Genomic DNA, 15291 nt, shown 5'->3' on the forward strand with positions numbered 1-15291 from the left:
CGAGCCACATGCCAGCCCTCTGCAGACAGCTAACTACCCACCAGCACAAGCTTCGGCTGAGCAAAGCCAAAGCCTTTCCATGATTAGTGGTGCTGTGGCAGCTGAAAGCAGGATCGGGACACAGTCCCTGCCCTAAAGAGCCCACGGCCTAACAAGACAGGAGTGTTCAGGGGAATATTAAGTGAGTTTTTCACTCCAGTTCCTACTGCCTTTTGAATTTTGTCTCCATCGCTGGCCTGAGTGGTCAGACACAGCAGCTTTCGAATTCCTGGGCATAACCTGTTCGCAGGAGCCAAATTGGAAATTTGCATGTGCCTATGCGCTTGTCTGGGGCGGGAGGGACTGGGAGGAGGTGCCATACATCTGATCAAAAGCCAACGAGCCCCCACTCCCATGCCTTAAACCCTCTGAGTCAGGTGGGATCTGCCCAAGGCCCAGTGGAGCGAAACAGTCAAGCTCTGTTAAGCATGTGGTCTTGTATAGGGTAAGGATGCAACATTCATTGAGGTCCGGCAATGGGGCTTTTCGTGGTTGTAAAATTCAAAAGCCAACTTGCCTCAGAACAGGTCAGGCCGTGCTCCCAGCACTGCCTGGGATTGGGGGAGGCTCAGGCTGGAGCAGCATCCCCTTCTTGGAGCATCCCTCCTGGCGAGGGCGAGATCTGTACCTACCCGCTTCAATCCACTGTGTAAGGAAGCAGGTATCTGCGGAGGGTGGGAAAGGCTTGGCACTAGGGAACGGGCTTAAAGAACCAAGCTGCTGAGACTTTCTGCAGCTCCTGGACTGAGAGGCTGTTTGCTGACGGGGACTTTGCCAGCATCTCTAGGATAACAGCTTTTATCAGCAATGAGCAGCATGCCCACAGCTGTGTGCAAGGGCTCAGCTGCCAGCTGCTGATAAGAGCAGCGCTGAATGCTGTGTCTGACCCCATCACCCCCTGCAAGCTGTTGTGTGACTCCAGCCGCTCTGAGGGTTGGGGGGCTTCAGGACCCATGTAGCACCCTCTTCCCTTCTGCAAAGGCCAGGGCGAAACATGACCACTAATGAATGGGGCACAGCGGCACCAGGCCACAGGACATGAAGAAGCTAATTTGGAACTGCAAGAAGTTAAGGAGATGAAATGTGCAGCCTTAACTGCCTTGGGACCTGCCTTTCTCCCTGTATCATAAGCGACCTGTTGAATCAAAAGGGAAGGGGGCTTGCTGGAGCCTCTCCGAGGTGCGGATACTCCACCACCCAAGCTTGGAGTCTTGACTTTCCAGGTATGCTGCAAAACCTATTGGTCTGAGCTGCCAGGGGGTAGGGCTGTGGGGAGGGGTCTCAAGCTGCGGCATTATGTGACTGAGGATCAGCTGGGTGGGGGAAACAGTCTGGCAGTGCTGGAGTCTGAGGGTTTTGTGTCTGGGATCCGTGCTGGTGCTGTGGTTTTTAAATGCACGGTCAGGCATTGTCCCAAGCTCTGGGGCCCTATCACCATGGAGGTTTATTAAATATCACTGGCTTCCCAGTAACAGAGACCCCAGCTGCGCGCAGGACCTAGAGTGCCTGGTGCTCCATGTGCACAGAATACACAGCAGCTGCCCCAATGTGATCACAACCTAAACAGCCAAAGGATGGGTGGGGAAATGGAGGCAGGTGAAGTGACTTGCCTATGGTCATACAATCAGTCACTGGCAGAGCCGGGAACAAATCCAGATCTCTGGAGTCCCGGGGTGGTTCTCTGCCCCCTAGACCACGCTGCCTCTCAGTCAATAAATATTTCTGCCTAATTACCTGACTTAATTACAACTGGGTAAAACCTGGCTCCTAGGGACAAGTATATCCCCAGCTTCTAGCCACAAGAACGGAGCAGAACTGGGGGTTTGGTCAGGGATTTCTGATAAGTTGAGACTGACCCTTTTTGTGGGAAAGGGTTTGTCTAGATGAAACATGTTGGGAAGGTTTCTCAGGTCCAAGGTGGAGTTTCTGGTAGAGGGGAGAGAGTGGGACCCCAGAGCAGCTCCTCTTCCCTAACCACAGGGGTCGTGGCTGCTCTGGGGCTGTTCTCTTTCCACATACATTCGAAGGGTCTTGGTTTCCTCCTCATGAGAATGGGAACTTTGTGGGGGATGGGAAAGCTGGTTCCTGCCCCACTCCACTCCTGAGCTCTGAGATTCAGGACTTTGCTATGGCATCTCCTCCAACTTGCTGGGGCTCCCCCTGCATTGTCCCCTCTGGGACCCCAGCCCTGTCAGCGCAAGGGACCCTTCATCCCGCTGCTCAGCTCAGGTGTGAGCGTCACTGGGGACAACCAGGGCAGCAGCATTGCAGTGTGGCGGGGCTAACCCCGGAGCTGTGACCTCCGCGCGGAGGCTCTGCTGAGCCGGGCCCAAGGGTGGGGCCATGCTGAGCTAGCTGAAGGTTCTGGGGCTGTGATAGGGCTCTGAGCCAGTTCCCCTAGCCGGCCAGCCAGCTGGGTGGGGACAGGACTGCTTGTTTATTCCAGGCGAGAGCTCAAGGCCACCTTGGCTGCCTTTTCTCTCTGCCTCTCCCACTCCTGGCATGATAACAGCTCCCGGTGAAGGACAGTTTGCACAGTTATCTGCAGTGGCTTCTCCTCAATCTTTGCACGGAGTCCCTGGCCGGGGTGCTGCCGGGTGTGGGCTGAGCCTCGCTACCGGCTCCCATCTGGCCCTTTGGTTTAACAGCTTTTTCCCTCAAGGTGAGAACCAAGGTTTGCTTAAAGTGGGGGTGGGGCACGGGAGGGTGTCTCTCTCTCCTTCCCTCAACCCCCCCTTTCCTGGATGGCTGGGAACCCCAATCCCCTCTGCACCCCGACAAACCAGTCTGAAAGGCTGAGCCCACCTTTGGGGCAGCAGCTTGGCCTGAGCACAGGTGAGGGAGTTTGACTTCGGATCCAAGCTCCACCACTGCTGATGTGCTTGGCCCAGATCCGCAGAGGTGTTGCAGCACCTAAATCCTACTGGTTTCAATGGGAGTTAAGTGCCTGGAAGCCTTTGGGGGTCTGAGACTTGGCTCCCAAGTGCCCTCTCATGGTGGATGCTTCTGTCTGTCTGTCCAACTAGAGCAGTGGTTCTCAACCTGCGACCCATGGGCCACTCGCAGCCCAATCCGCACACAGCTGTGGCCCCTGTGACATCCTCAGGGCCACCCAGGGAGTGTGTATGGTGTGTGGTTGTGTCCCACATAGACAGCTGCCCATGGGACCCACAACAGTAAATAGGTTGAGAACCACTGAACCAGAAGCTCTTTGGGGGCTGGTGTTTGGAGGGGTGGGGCACCTGCAGCAGCAGCTGGCTTTAGGGGCAGATGCCCAGCACCACTGAAAATCAGGCCCAAGCTATGTCAGGATGGGTACCCCAAACGAGGCTCCTCTTCCATGCCTGCAGCTGCCCCAATGCCCTCCTGAAATGGGCTGTCTATTGACCTCCGTCCCCAGGCTGTAACCAAGCTCCTGGGTGAGCACCAGCGCTCTGAGGCACGGGTGCTGCTCTACAGGAGGGCAGAGCATGGGCACCGGCCAGCTGGCTTAGCAAGCCTGAGCCCTGCTCCACCAAGATCGACTTCAGCCAGGGGTGGAGCAGGAATCCTGCATCAGGGCTAGAAACCGGCCTGGACCATCACGCTGGCCTTGCTCCTCAGCCCAAGACAGCAGCGGTTCCTTGGCTTCAGCACGTGAACTTGTACCTGGCTGCTCAGTGCAAGGCCAGACTCCACCTTGGTGAGTCGGCACCAGCTTCAGTGGGGTCTGGCCAGGGATGGATTCAGGCTGACCTGCCAGAAGTCAGGGTCCCGGTCGGTCCTGGGGTCTCTACAGGGATTGGCGAAAAAGGAAGGAGCCTTTTGCAGGTCAGTTACGTGGCACCAACTACACTAGGCAAGCTGCTGATCTCTCTCCATCCACGTTCTCCAATCATTCCCATTGCTGTGGCATCTGGCCAGGTGAGATCGCAATTACTCCCATGCCGCGGTAGCTGCCTTCTTTGCAGGCCTGGCTCCTTGGAGGCCGAGGCACAAGCGCCTCTGCCGCTTTATCTGCAGCAATAAATTTAATCGCTCTGGGGGCTGCAGGCTAAACCAACTCCCCACTCGGCAGCAGAGGAGGGAGGCAGGGTCTTGGATTTACCGATTCTCAGCTTGGGAATGGTGCAGCTGAGCAGCCCCAAACTCAACCTGGACGGATGCTCGCAGCACTATGGGGTAAAGCAGAAACGACCATCGTAAGTGGAAGAGAGCCGGGGAGAAGTGTTAGTAACAGGAACCAATCAGCCCAGGATCGAAGAGCACTGAGGCAGTTGTAATCCATTCGAAGGGCTTTTCGGGGCTCTCCCCTCCTAGCTGATGGGGAAAGGGGCCCTGTAATGCCCCCAGCCTGCCTCCACCACGGTTAGCCCAGTTCAAAGCCCCACCCACCACCAATGAAAGAACTTGATCTGCAGATTCTGTACTCAGTGATTTACTTGGCCCTATCCAGTACTGGGGAGAGGGCAAGGAAAGCCCTGCTTGTGGAAGGCAGGTGAAACGCAGGCCTCCCTCCGCCTCCCTGCATCCTAGAGCCAGTGTTATGCAGGACGGCCAACTAGATCTATTTAAGCAGCAAAGAATCCTGTGGCACCTTATAGACTAACAGACGATTTGGAGCATGAGCTTTCGTGGGTGAATACCCACTTCGTCAGATGCATGTAGTGGAAATTTCCAGGGGCAGGTGTGTGTGTGTGTGTATATATATATATATATATATATATATATATATAGGCAAGCTAGAGATAAGGAGATAGTTCAATCAGGGAGGATGAGGCCCTGTTCTAGCAGTTGAGGTGTGAAAACCAAGGGAGGAGAAACTGGTTTTGTAATTGGCAAGCCATTCACAGTCTTTGTTTAATCCTGAGCTGATGGTGTCAAATTTACAGATGAACTGAAGCTCAGCAGTTTCTCTCTGAAGTCTGGTTCTGAAGTTTTTTTGCTGCAGGATGGCCACCTTAAGGTCTGCTATAGTGTGGCCAGGGAGGTTGAAGTGTTCTCCTACAGGTTTTTGTATATTGCCATTCCTAACATCTGATTTGTGTCCATTTATCCTTTTTCGTAGCGACTGTCCAGTTGGGCACAACAGCACAAGAAGAACAACTCCACATGGACTCCTCCTGAGGGTCGAAATGACAGTCTGGACCTCTACATTGAATGCTTCCGCCGACGTGCACAGGCAGAAATTGTAGAAAAACCACATCACTTGCCTCATAACCTAAGTCGTGCAGAACGCAATGCCATCCACAGCCTCAGAAACCACCCAGACATTATCATCAAAGAGGCTGATAAAGGGGGTGCTGTTGTCATCATGAACAGGTCTGACTACCAAAAGGAGGCTGCCAGACAACTCTCCAACACCAAATTCTACAGGCCACTTCCCTCAGATCCCACTGAGGAATACACTAAGAAACTGCAACATCTGCTCAGGACACTCCCTACACTAACACCGGAACAAATCAACATACCCCTAGAGCCCCGACCAGGGTTATTCTATCTACTACCCAAGATCCACAAACCCGGAAATCCTGGATGCCCCATCATCTCGGGCATTGGCACTCACTGAAGGACTGTCTGGATATGTGGACTCTCTACTCAGACCCTATGCCACCAGCACTCCCAGCTATCTCCGTGACACCACTGATTTCCTGAGGAAACTACAAAGCATTGGTGACCTTTCAGAAAACATCATTCTAGCCACCATGGATGCAGAGGCTCTCTACACGAACATCTCACACACAGATGGAATACAAGCTGTCAGGAACAGAATCCCTGATGATGCCACAGCACAACTGGCTGTTGAGCTCTGTGCCTTTATCCTCACACACAACTATTTCAAATTTGATGACAATATATATCTCCAGATCAGTGGCACCGCTATGGGCACCCGCATGGCCCCACAATATGACAATATTTTTATGGCCGACCTGGAACAACGCTTTCTCAGCTCTCGTCCACTCACGCCCCTTCTCTACCTACGCTACATTGATGACATCTTCATCATCTGGACCCATGGGAAGGAGTCTCTGGAAAAATTCCACCACGATTTCAACAGCTTCCACCCCACCATCAACCTCAGCCTGGACCAGTCTACACAGGAGGTCCACTTCTTAGACACCACAGTGCAAATAAGTTATGGTCACATTACCACCCTATACCGAAAACCTACGGACCGCTATGCCTACCTTCATGCCTCCAGCTTCCATCCTGGGCACATCACACGATCCATTGTCTACAGCCAAGCACTGAGGTACAACTGCATCTGCTCTAACCCCTCAGACAGAGACCAACACCTACAAAATCTCCACCAAGCATTCTCAAAACTACAATACCCGCACGAGGAAATAAGGAAACAGATCAACAGAGCCAGACGTGTACCCAGAAGCCTCCTACTGCAAGACAAACCCAAGAAAGAAACCAACAGGACTCCACTGGCCATCACATACAGTCCCCAGCTAAAACCTCTCCAACGCACCATCAGGGACCTACAACCCATCCTGGACAATGATCCCACACTTTCACAGGCCTTGGGTGGCAGGCCAGTCCTTGCCCACAGGCAACCTGCCAACCTGAAACATATTCTCGCCAGCAACTGCACACTGCACCATAGTAACTCTAGCTGAGGAACCAATCCATGTAACAAACCTCGATGCCAACTCTGCCTACATATCTACACCAGCGACACCATCACAGGACCTAACCAGATCAGCCACACCATCATCGGTTCATTCACTCGCACATCCAACAATGTAATATACGCCATCATATGCCAGCAATGCCCCTCTGCTATGTACATCGGCCAAACTGGACAGTCGCTACGAAAAAGGATAAATGGACACAAATCAGATATTAGGAATGGCAATATACAAAAACCTGTAGGAGAACACTTCAACCTCCCTGGCCACACTATAGCAGACCTTAAGGTGGCCATCCTGCGGCAAAAAACTTCAGAACCAGACTTCAAAGAGAAACTGCTGAGCTTCAGTTCATCTGTAAATTTGACACCATCAGCTCAGGATTAAACAAAGACTGTGAATGGCTTGCCAATTACAAAACCAGTTTCTCCTCCCTTGGTTTTTCACATCTCAACTGCTAGAACAGGGCCTCATCCTCCCTGATTGAACTACCTCATTATCTCTAGCTTGCCTGCATATATATATACCTGCCCCTGGAAATTTCCACTACATGCATCTGACGAAGTGGATATTCACCCACGAAAGCTCATGCTCCAAAACGTCTGTTAGTCTATAAGGTGCCACAGGATTCTTTACTGCTTTTACAGATCCAGACTAACACGGCTACCCCTCTGATACTAGATCTATTTAGACTATCTGATCTTCTAGGTCAGACTGGATAGAAGATTAGAGAGATCTAGACTAGGTCAGGCTAGATGGAAGGTCCCTACTGGCCCGGGAATCTAGGAATCTGCTGCTGGGATGGAGCAGTGGTGCCATAGGGTGATTTTCACCCCCTGGGCTTATTCTCCTTCCCAGGGGGTACTCAGAACTGAGCGTCCAGCCATGGAGCTGCCATGCAAGTCCAATAGCCTCATGGCCCAAGCTCTTCGCTGCACAGCAGGAGAGCTGGGTTCGAATCCTGAAAGTGCCTTCGTTCCTAGATCAGCAGGGGAGGGGGCATGTTCAGCCTTTAACGGGGGCAGAAAGCCACACTGCTGGGGCCTCAGAGGGGCCAGAAGAAGGGTCAGAGAGCAAGGTTGGGGTCAGCCAAGCCATGTCATTCTGCTACAGTCTCCCCCAGGCCCATTCCCACACCGCAGAACCCAGCACCTTGGCTGCTGTTAGCTCGTTGCCCTCCAGGGCTGGGGCACTGGAGGGGCCATGGATTGAGCTGGCAAGGGAAGTTCAATTCCTGTTTTATCCTAAAATGAAAACAGAGTCTCCGGGCATCTTGTGAAGCTGAGTTGTAGGTTGCCTTCCGTGCTCATGATTGTACAGTGGGTCTGGGGAAGTCCCACTCCAGCTGGAGAAGCTGCAGATCCATGTTCTGGCAGAACTGGCCAGGCCAATCCTTGATGCCAGGGGTACCCCCCCACCCAGCATCTTTTCGCCAGGGGCTCTGGGCTCTGCTCATGAGCACAACTGTGTCTGTCTCCACTGAAAACTTTGCCCACGTAGGAATGCAAAAGCCACAGCTGCTGGTAGGCTAAAGCCCCATCGGTGCTCCAGGGAATTGGTGCTACCTGGGAGTAGCTCAGGAGATGCTGCTTCCCAGCAAGGGGCTGATACGTTGTCCAGGGCCACGGCTCTAATCTAAACCCTTGAGTCAGCTGGGTAGCTTTCAAGGGTACTGTTTGTAAGGCCCTAGGCACCTCAGCGCTTTCTCCTCGCTAGACAATGAGGTCACGTTAGAACACGACCTTGAGGAGTCATGTTAACGGTGTGGACAGGGACAAGTTAGGTTTAACATCATGCCATCTGCTCAGGGGTTACCCTATGGATCTGGTAGGGGTCTCCTATGACCAGCTTCTGTAACACTAAACACAACATGTCCTATCTACACTGGATGCTTAACATCCTGTTCCTTACTTCCAAGCAGACAAGCCCTTGCAGTGGGAACCTTTCTGGGTTCTGACCTGAAAATGGGCACAAGCTGCTCTGTTCTGATCCAGAGCCCGGCTGTTTGGGGCCAGAACTTGGATTCAGGCCCATCTGAGCCTTCCTGACCACTGGGAACAGGAAGGTTGTTATAAAACCGGGCTTGGGGCAGACCCTTCTCAGACTGTGCTGGGGAACGTGAGTACGGCTGGCTTGGGGGGGAGGATGGTAGCATGGGCCATTGGAGACCCGGATTCATGTCTCTGCTCTGCCGAAGGCTCCCTGGAGTGACTCACTGAGGCCCAGATACCCCAAGGCATTTAGGTTTCTAACTTCTGTTGAAATCCCCAGGAATCAGGACCCTAAATCCCTTTGCAGATCTGAGCCATAAGCTCTCTGGGCCTCCGTTCCTGACCTGCAAATGGGGCTAGCAGCACTGCCCCATCTCCCAGGATCGAGATGGGCTTGGAGACTACAGTACCGGGGTCAGGCTATCACAGACAGAGAGAAACCTAGTTACCACCTGCTTGTCACCTGACATGGATAAAACCCAGCCCCTCTCAGTGCATATGGGCCCTTCCGTGGGGTTGGACTGGGCCTCTGAGCTGCGTGACGGCCCAGCTCTGTCCGAGACCGCGGTGCAGGGGGTGCAGTATGCTATGGGTGGAACTGGGTTGTGCCCAGGCTGACAAACACCTGGGTCAAGCCAAATCTAAGTGAGCCAGGCAACCCTAACATCACGTTCCTGGGGAAAGCCAGAGACAGCCCCGGAGTGCAGGCCAATGCAGCCATCCTGCCTTGTTCCCCTCACTAGTACTATTGAATACACTATTAATACAATTAATTCAATACTTGTATTTATTACTGCAGGTATCTGTTTGGTGCCCATCACCACAGCATCTGGGCAGCATCCTAGACTTTTGAGACCACTTGCGCCATGCAGTGTTACTAGCCACCAAGGAAGCCTGGGGCTGGGCGGAGGCCCTGCTATCTTGCTGTCCTCAAATGTTTCCTCACCTGGGGAGAATCTGGCCAGACTTGAAGTACTGGCTCTGATTGCACCTGGCTAGAGCAGAGCCCCTGCCTGGCCTGGGAGGAGCTGCAGCCCGTCTGCCTCCCGCCTACCTCTGGGGCTAGATGCAGCCAGAGGCTGGTTTTTGGGCTTGTTGCCGCTGCAGGGAGCTTTGCAGGCTGTTTCTGCAGGCGGCACCTTTGGGACTCTCGGCGGCCGATAAGAAATTGCACAGCTCGGCTAACTGGAGAATCCAAGGTGCCGCTGCGCTGAAACCAGGGACGGGGCTGCCAGCTCTTGCCAAGGCCAAAGTCTAGAGCACAGTGATTATCCCTCTGCTGAGGAAGGCCCCGTCTGGCGCTAACACCCACCAATCAGCTCTTAAAGTGCCAGCGTCGCTGCCTTTAGAGTGGGGACTTGGGCGGGGTTGGTGGGAACGAGGGAGGTCGATGGCTGTGCCAGGCCCCGTGAACTCCGAGGCAGAGGAGACCAGCCCACGCCCTGGGGCAGGCGGAGCTGAAGGTCACGCTCCAGTCACTGGCCAGTGCTGTCGTTTGTCTGCAGGGGTGGAACCGCCCACGTGTGCCCCCTCCCTGGGGCCCAGAGCTGGTGGAGCTGCACCCTAGGGTCGTGACCCCTACAAGGGTTTGGGGGGTTGCTGCTGCCCAGTCCTTGTCATATTGCTAAATAGGAGCCGGGGTCCCAGCTGGCCGGGGGGTGGATCGCAGTGGGGGGCAACATGGGAAAGGTAGAGAAACCTTGGTCTGATGCACCAGCATAAGAACTTATTGCTTCTGGTGGCCTTTGTCTGTCTTTGCTCAGATGACACCTCAGCACCTGGGAGAGACGCAGCCCTGGGGGGACTGAGGACAGGTGAGTCTTCCCCACATGCTCAGGGTTTAGCTGATCGCCCTATTTGAGGCCGGGAAGGGATTTTCCTCCAGGGCAGATTGGCAGAGGCCCTGGAGGTTTGTTGCCTTCCTCTGCAGCGTGGGGCAGGGGTTGCTTGCTGGAGGATTCTCTGCACCTTGTGGTCTTTAAACCACGATTTGAGGACTTCAATAGCTCAGACATCGGTCAGGGGTTTGTTACAGGAGTGGGTGGGTGAGATTCTGTGGCCTTCGTTGTGCAGGAGGTCAGACTAGATGAACATAATGGTCCCTTCTGACCTTAAAGTCTGAGCCTGACAGGGCGCCGTGTGGGATCACCTGACTCAGCAGGAAATAATTATTTACGGGATAGGACCAGGCCATGATGGGCTGAAGGCCACGTCCTTGTGACTGCTCTGAAAGCCCTGGGTGAAAGGTGGCTGAACATAAATCGAAAGGGTTTCTTTTCCTCTTTGTCACCAGGTACTGTGGGACGAGGGGTCCGATGAGTCGGCGGGCCTACTGGTAGCGCTCTCCTCCGACATCTCGAAGCCACACTCGTGACTTTGGAAGCCAATGGGGTCGTTTTTGATTGATGCCGTTTGAACGCTTGGTGTTGGCGACGCTGCCGATATTAACTCTCCACCCTGAGGCTTTCTCTAAGTGGAAGGTGGTGAGCTGCAGGGACAGATTCCTCCCTGCCCTGAGCTCTCTGGTGTTACTTACCCCATGTGCAGAATGTGGGGGAGATGCAGGGGACAAGGAACTATGAAGGAGCTAGGGAGAAGCCGGTCAGAGCCAGGGGGTCATGTTCAGCCCTCGTGTAAGCAGCTGGGGCCGGGGTCTGCGCCACATCCATGGCAGACGGCCTCGTGGGGCCAGAACGTCCCACAGGTAGAGGAAGCACCAGCGTTCTCCCTGTCCTCTGTCCAAGTGTGCAAAGGGCTTCAGAGTGCTCTCCCCACTCCGTACCCACACAGGGGGGACTGGACTCCTTTGGCAGATGCCAGGGCCCAGCGGGCTGTCACGTTCGGGCTAGGCGGTGTCCAGGGCGCAGCCCCCGGAAGAGCAGAGTCACAGCCCCCAAGTATTTGCCAACCTGTTTTTCTAACTCGGCTCAGCCAAACATACCTTAATAGCTGCTTGTAGCAGGAGGGATAGACAGAGAGCTTTGTTTGTGCCCCAGCAGGGAGCGAGAACGCCCAGTGATAAATCACTTCATTGCGCCAATTGTACCTGATAGCACTGGGCTAGCGAGCAGATAACAGAACCCCCAGACCTCCAGTTACAAATAGAAATGGGAGCGGTGAGGGCAGCTTGTTTAAGGTGATCTGAGTTTTAATGGGTTCGGTGACGCTTACTCTGCAATGGGCATGATAAAGGATGCTTCAGACTGGCCATAGTCTGTCTATCTTCATCACTCTGATCAGCTGTGACCTACAGCGCACTGGGTTTGTGCCTGAGTTTATTAATAATGATCATCTCCCTAATACGTCATTCTTACCCAGAACGTCACATCTGTAAGCTGCAGGACCCTCATGAAGAGGGTAAATAACATCCTCCCTGTTTTACAAATGGAGAAACTGAGGCCCGGAGCTGGGAAATGATTTGTCCAAGTCTGTTTTGCTTCTTGATGATGTATAAAAATTCCCCATCTCTCCCCCCACAATCCCCTGTACATTATGGGGGTGCAGTTCTGGATCCTAAAGGGTTTTTTCTCTTGCTCGTTAATTACCTCAGAAATATTAATATTGTCAGACCTCGTCTCCCCTGGATTCATGGGAGGGCTTTTTGGTCTGCCTTGGAGAAATGTATTGTAACCTCTCCCACCTCAGTTAAAGGGGGTGGGAATTCTGAGTCTTTAACCAAGACGTCCTGTTGCCTAAGGCTAGACTAGGCATCCGAGTGAAACAGGCGCTAACAGAAACGGTCCCGAGGTTTCAAAAGTGCCTACGGGAGGTTGGGGAGGCGCTTCCACTTTTGGAGGCCCAACGTGGGACGTCTTAAAGGGGTTGTCAGAAGGGGCTGAGCCGCTGCCCTCTGAAAATCAGGCTCTTGTTAAAGGTGCTTAGGTTGGGCCCTGGACTCACTAGCATTTTTGAAAGTCTTGGCCAAAGGGCTGTAAACAGGCTGACTACAATTTCCTTCCCTTCCCTTCCCAGCTGTGGGTCTCGTATTGCTCGTCATCCTCTCCTAACGAAATCCATCCCAACAAGCGGAGCTTCTTGCCATCACCCTGATCGGCTGTGTGTTCCCTCCCTGCGCTCTGTCTGGCTTTAGACTGTTCACTCTTTGGAGCAGGGTCTGCTACTCGCCTGTGTCTGTTTAGCACCCAGCCCAACCAGGCTCCAAGGCTGGCTGGTTCCTAGCCACTACAGGAAGAAACGCAATCATTGAGCTAGTTCCCCAGGCCCCGCAGAGGCGTCCAGGGTTTTAGTGCTGCTCCTCGCCCCTGCCCTCTCTAGCTTCGGTTCCAGTCAGTCTTGGCCCTTTCCTGGTTTCCAACAATGGCAAACAGACCAGAGCTTTACAAAACCAAACCTTTGCGAACAGACCACAACACCCAATAAAGCCTGGGAGCCACTGCCACCCAGTGGATGATAGAGATGACACATTGCTGGGCTGCAAAGCAGAGAACCCACAACAGCTGACGCCCCGTGACAGTTCAGCAAATGCATAGCAGGCCAATCTTGAATCCTCCAGCATGCATGTATAATAAGTTAGCTATTGCGTCCAAGTGCACAGGTGGATACCCCCGCCTTGTACACAAGATGGATCTTCAGAGGCCCTGGGGAGCAAAACAAATGAGTGCACAACATCCTCTTTGAGTCAGGTCATCTTTCGACATCTTTGTCCTCCTGCAGGATTATAGCCATTAAATAGTTTGCATGGTTTGTTTCTGTGCATGGTAATCTCCTTCAGTCAGCATGGAAACTAGATGTCAGACAGGCCTTGATGGCTCATAAGATCAGGAGTACCTGGTGCCCTCCTTTATATCCCTCCCACACAGTAGGATCTATAGTTAGTTGTTTTTTTTTCGCCCTCTCCCATGGTTTCAAACACGTGGATTGAAATTGTCCACTCTGGGGCTCTGTAGAGTACGTGAGCTGAGGCCGGCATTCTCGGTCTCGGTGCTAGTGATCAGGTGTCCAGTCTGGCCACAGTAAAAAATCTGGCATTCAAAGATGGTCCGAGTAGATTCCCCATGTGCCCAACTGGGAAATAGCCCTGTTACTGTTCAGATCATGTGTGCAGGCCTCTGTGTGTTTGGCCAGACAGGATGGAGTTAAATCAGAGGAGGCTGTAAATGCGGAAACCTGCAGGCCAGGAGCAATGGCGAAGATTAGACAGCCCCCTCCCAAGGCCATGCCTCGATCAAAAGAGACCTAAAGGCCCTGGAAAAGGGAGAGAAGGAGTGTGATAGGAAGGGAGGAGAGGGGAGTTAGGAGAAGCTACCAAGCGTGTGTCAGAGAAAAGCTGACCGTCTGCCTGCTACCCAGAGGAACAGGGAGACACAGGGACTTGTAAACAAGCCAGAGATGGACTCAGCTGGGCTGAGGGGCACTTTGCTCTAATGCATTGTCCCTTTGAGAAACGAACGAACAACGGGCTGTTTTGGAGACACTGGCTCTTGGTCCCTGCAAATGGGAAATGTCCCAGGCTCTCGAAGAGAAACTCCTAGTGGTGCTCAAACTAGACTGACTCTGTGTCATTAACACAATTGGGAGCCAGGGATCCAGCCTGACAGTGGTTGTACCCAAAATGAGGGAGGAAACCAGGCCTGTCATGTAAGGGGTGCACTGGAGAGGGACTGAAAGAGGCCCAAGGCACAGTTTACCCAGTAACTGGGACACTTTATAAATTAAAAAAACAAAACAAAACTTGAATCCATCATAATTCATACTATTTATGCCCCTTCTTGACAAAGCAGACAGGCCATGGGCTGAAAGGGTCTCTCTCATGCATAGAAGGTGTCTCTCCAGGGGAAGTCTGAGGCTCTTGGCACGTGGAGAGAGCTTGCATTGTGGATAGAAAACTTTTTAAAAATTGCAAACTGTCACTTCAAAGCCGAAGGGATTTTTTTACTCATCCTGCGTACAGGGTAGGGGATTCTATAGGGAAGCATGTGATCAGAGTCAATTCTTCAGATAGATAGCCAGTTTAGAGTAAAGTGGGACAAGTTGTGTGTCTCTCTTTTTTGGGGAGCAGCCTGTTTTGTGTCTCTCTGATTTGGGGTTCTTGTGTGTTATTGTTCAGAATGGTAAGATATAAAGCAGTGTTACATTGCAATCTTTCAGCAAAAGTATTTTTGTTCTTATTTAACTTCTCTGTATGTATACCATGAACATACCAATTCGGCACTTTCGTGTTTTGTTTTGTTTGCCTGCCTAGCTTCCACATCACTGTGGGCCAGAATAATGGCTTGATGGCACATCTTGCTGCAATGTTGCTGCTGAGGAACTGGTTTTGGCCCCTGAAAAGTTTAATGAATCCCATGACAGGATTCATTGAGCAGCTGTCTGAGCAGTCACGCAGGAGCTGAACCCTTTAGTTCCCTAGGAGGAAAACACCACCAACAGTCTAATGTGAATAATGCTGCTAGAATCTTTCTGTGTTTCAGAAGCTGATTTCAAATAGCTGAACTCTGGTCCTGCAGAAGGCATCTCGGCTGGAGATCAAACTCGCAGTGTCCTTTTGTGTCTTGTCTTGTGACTGCAGTAATTCACAGTTGGATCTTTTGTCCTGAACTGAATGAAGGGGACCTGGTCAGCTGAAAGGACCGTTATCAGCTTGAAATAGTTGATGGGGACAAATTTATAACCCTTCGGGTTTC

The 15291-nt window shown here is 52.6% G+C and overlaps 1 long non-coding RNA gene across 9 annotated transcripts; it reads left to right on the forward strand.

Moving 5' to 3' along the window:
* Nucleotides 1-804: 804 nt before the first annotated feature.
* On the forward strand, nt 805-14760 carry LOC127038998 (uncharacterized). 9 transcript variants are annotated; one of them, XR_007770841.1, is made up of 5 exons: nt 805-1262; nt 2486-2701; nt 3390-3942; nt 10411-10461; nt 10941-14760. It is a non-coding gene; the product is annotated as an uncharacterized LOC127038998 (long non-coding RNA). The 9 variants fall into 9 exon arrangements; XR_007770846.1 differs by having other exon boundaries at nt 806-1262; nt 3390-3849; XR_007770843.1 differs by having other exon boundaries at nt 806-1262; nt 2552-2701.
* Nucleotides 14761-15291: the final 531 nt, after the last annotated feature.

Source organism: Gopherus flavomarginatus, chromosome 22 (genome assembly GCF_025201925.1).
Source record: "Gopherus flavomarginatus isolate rGopFla2 chromosome 22, rGopFla2.mat.asm, whole genome shotgun sequence".
Taxonomy (NCBI): Eukaryota; Metazoa; Chordata; order Testudines; family Testudinidae; genus Gopherus; species Gopherus flavomarginatus.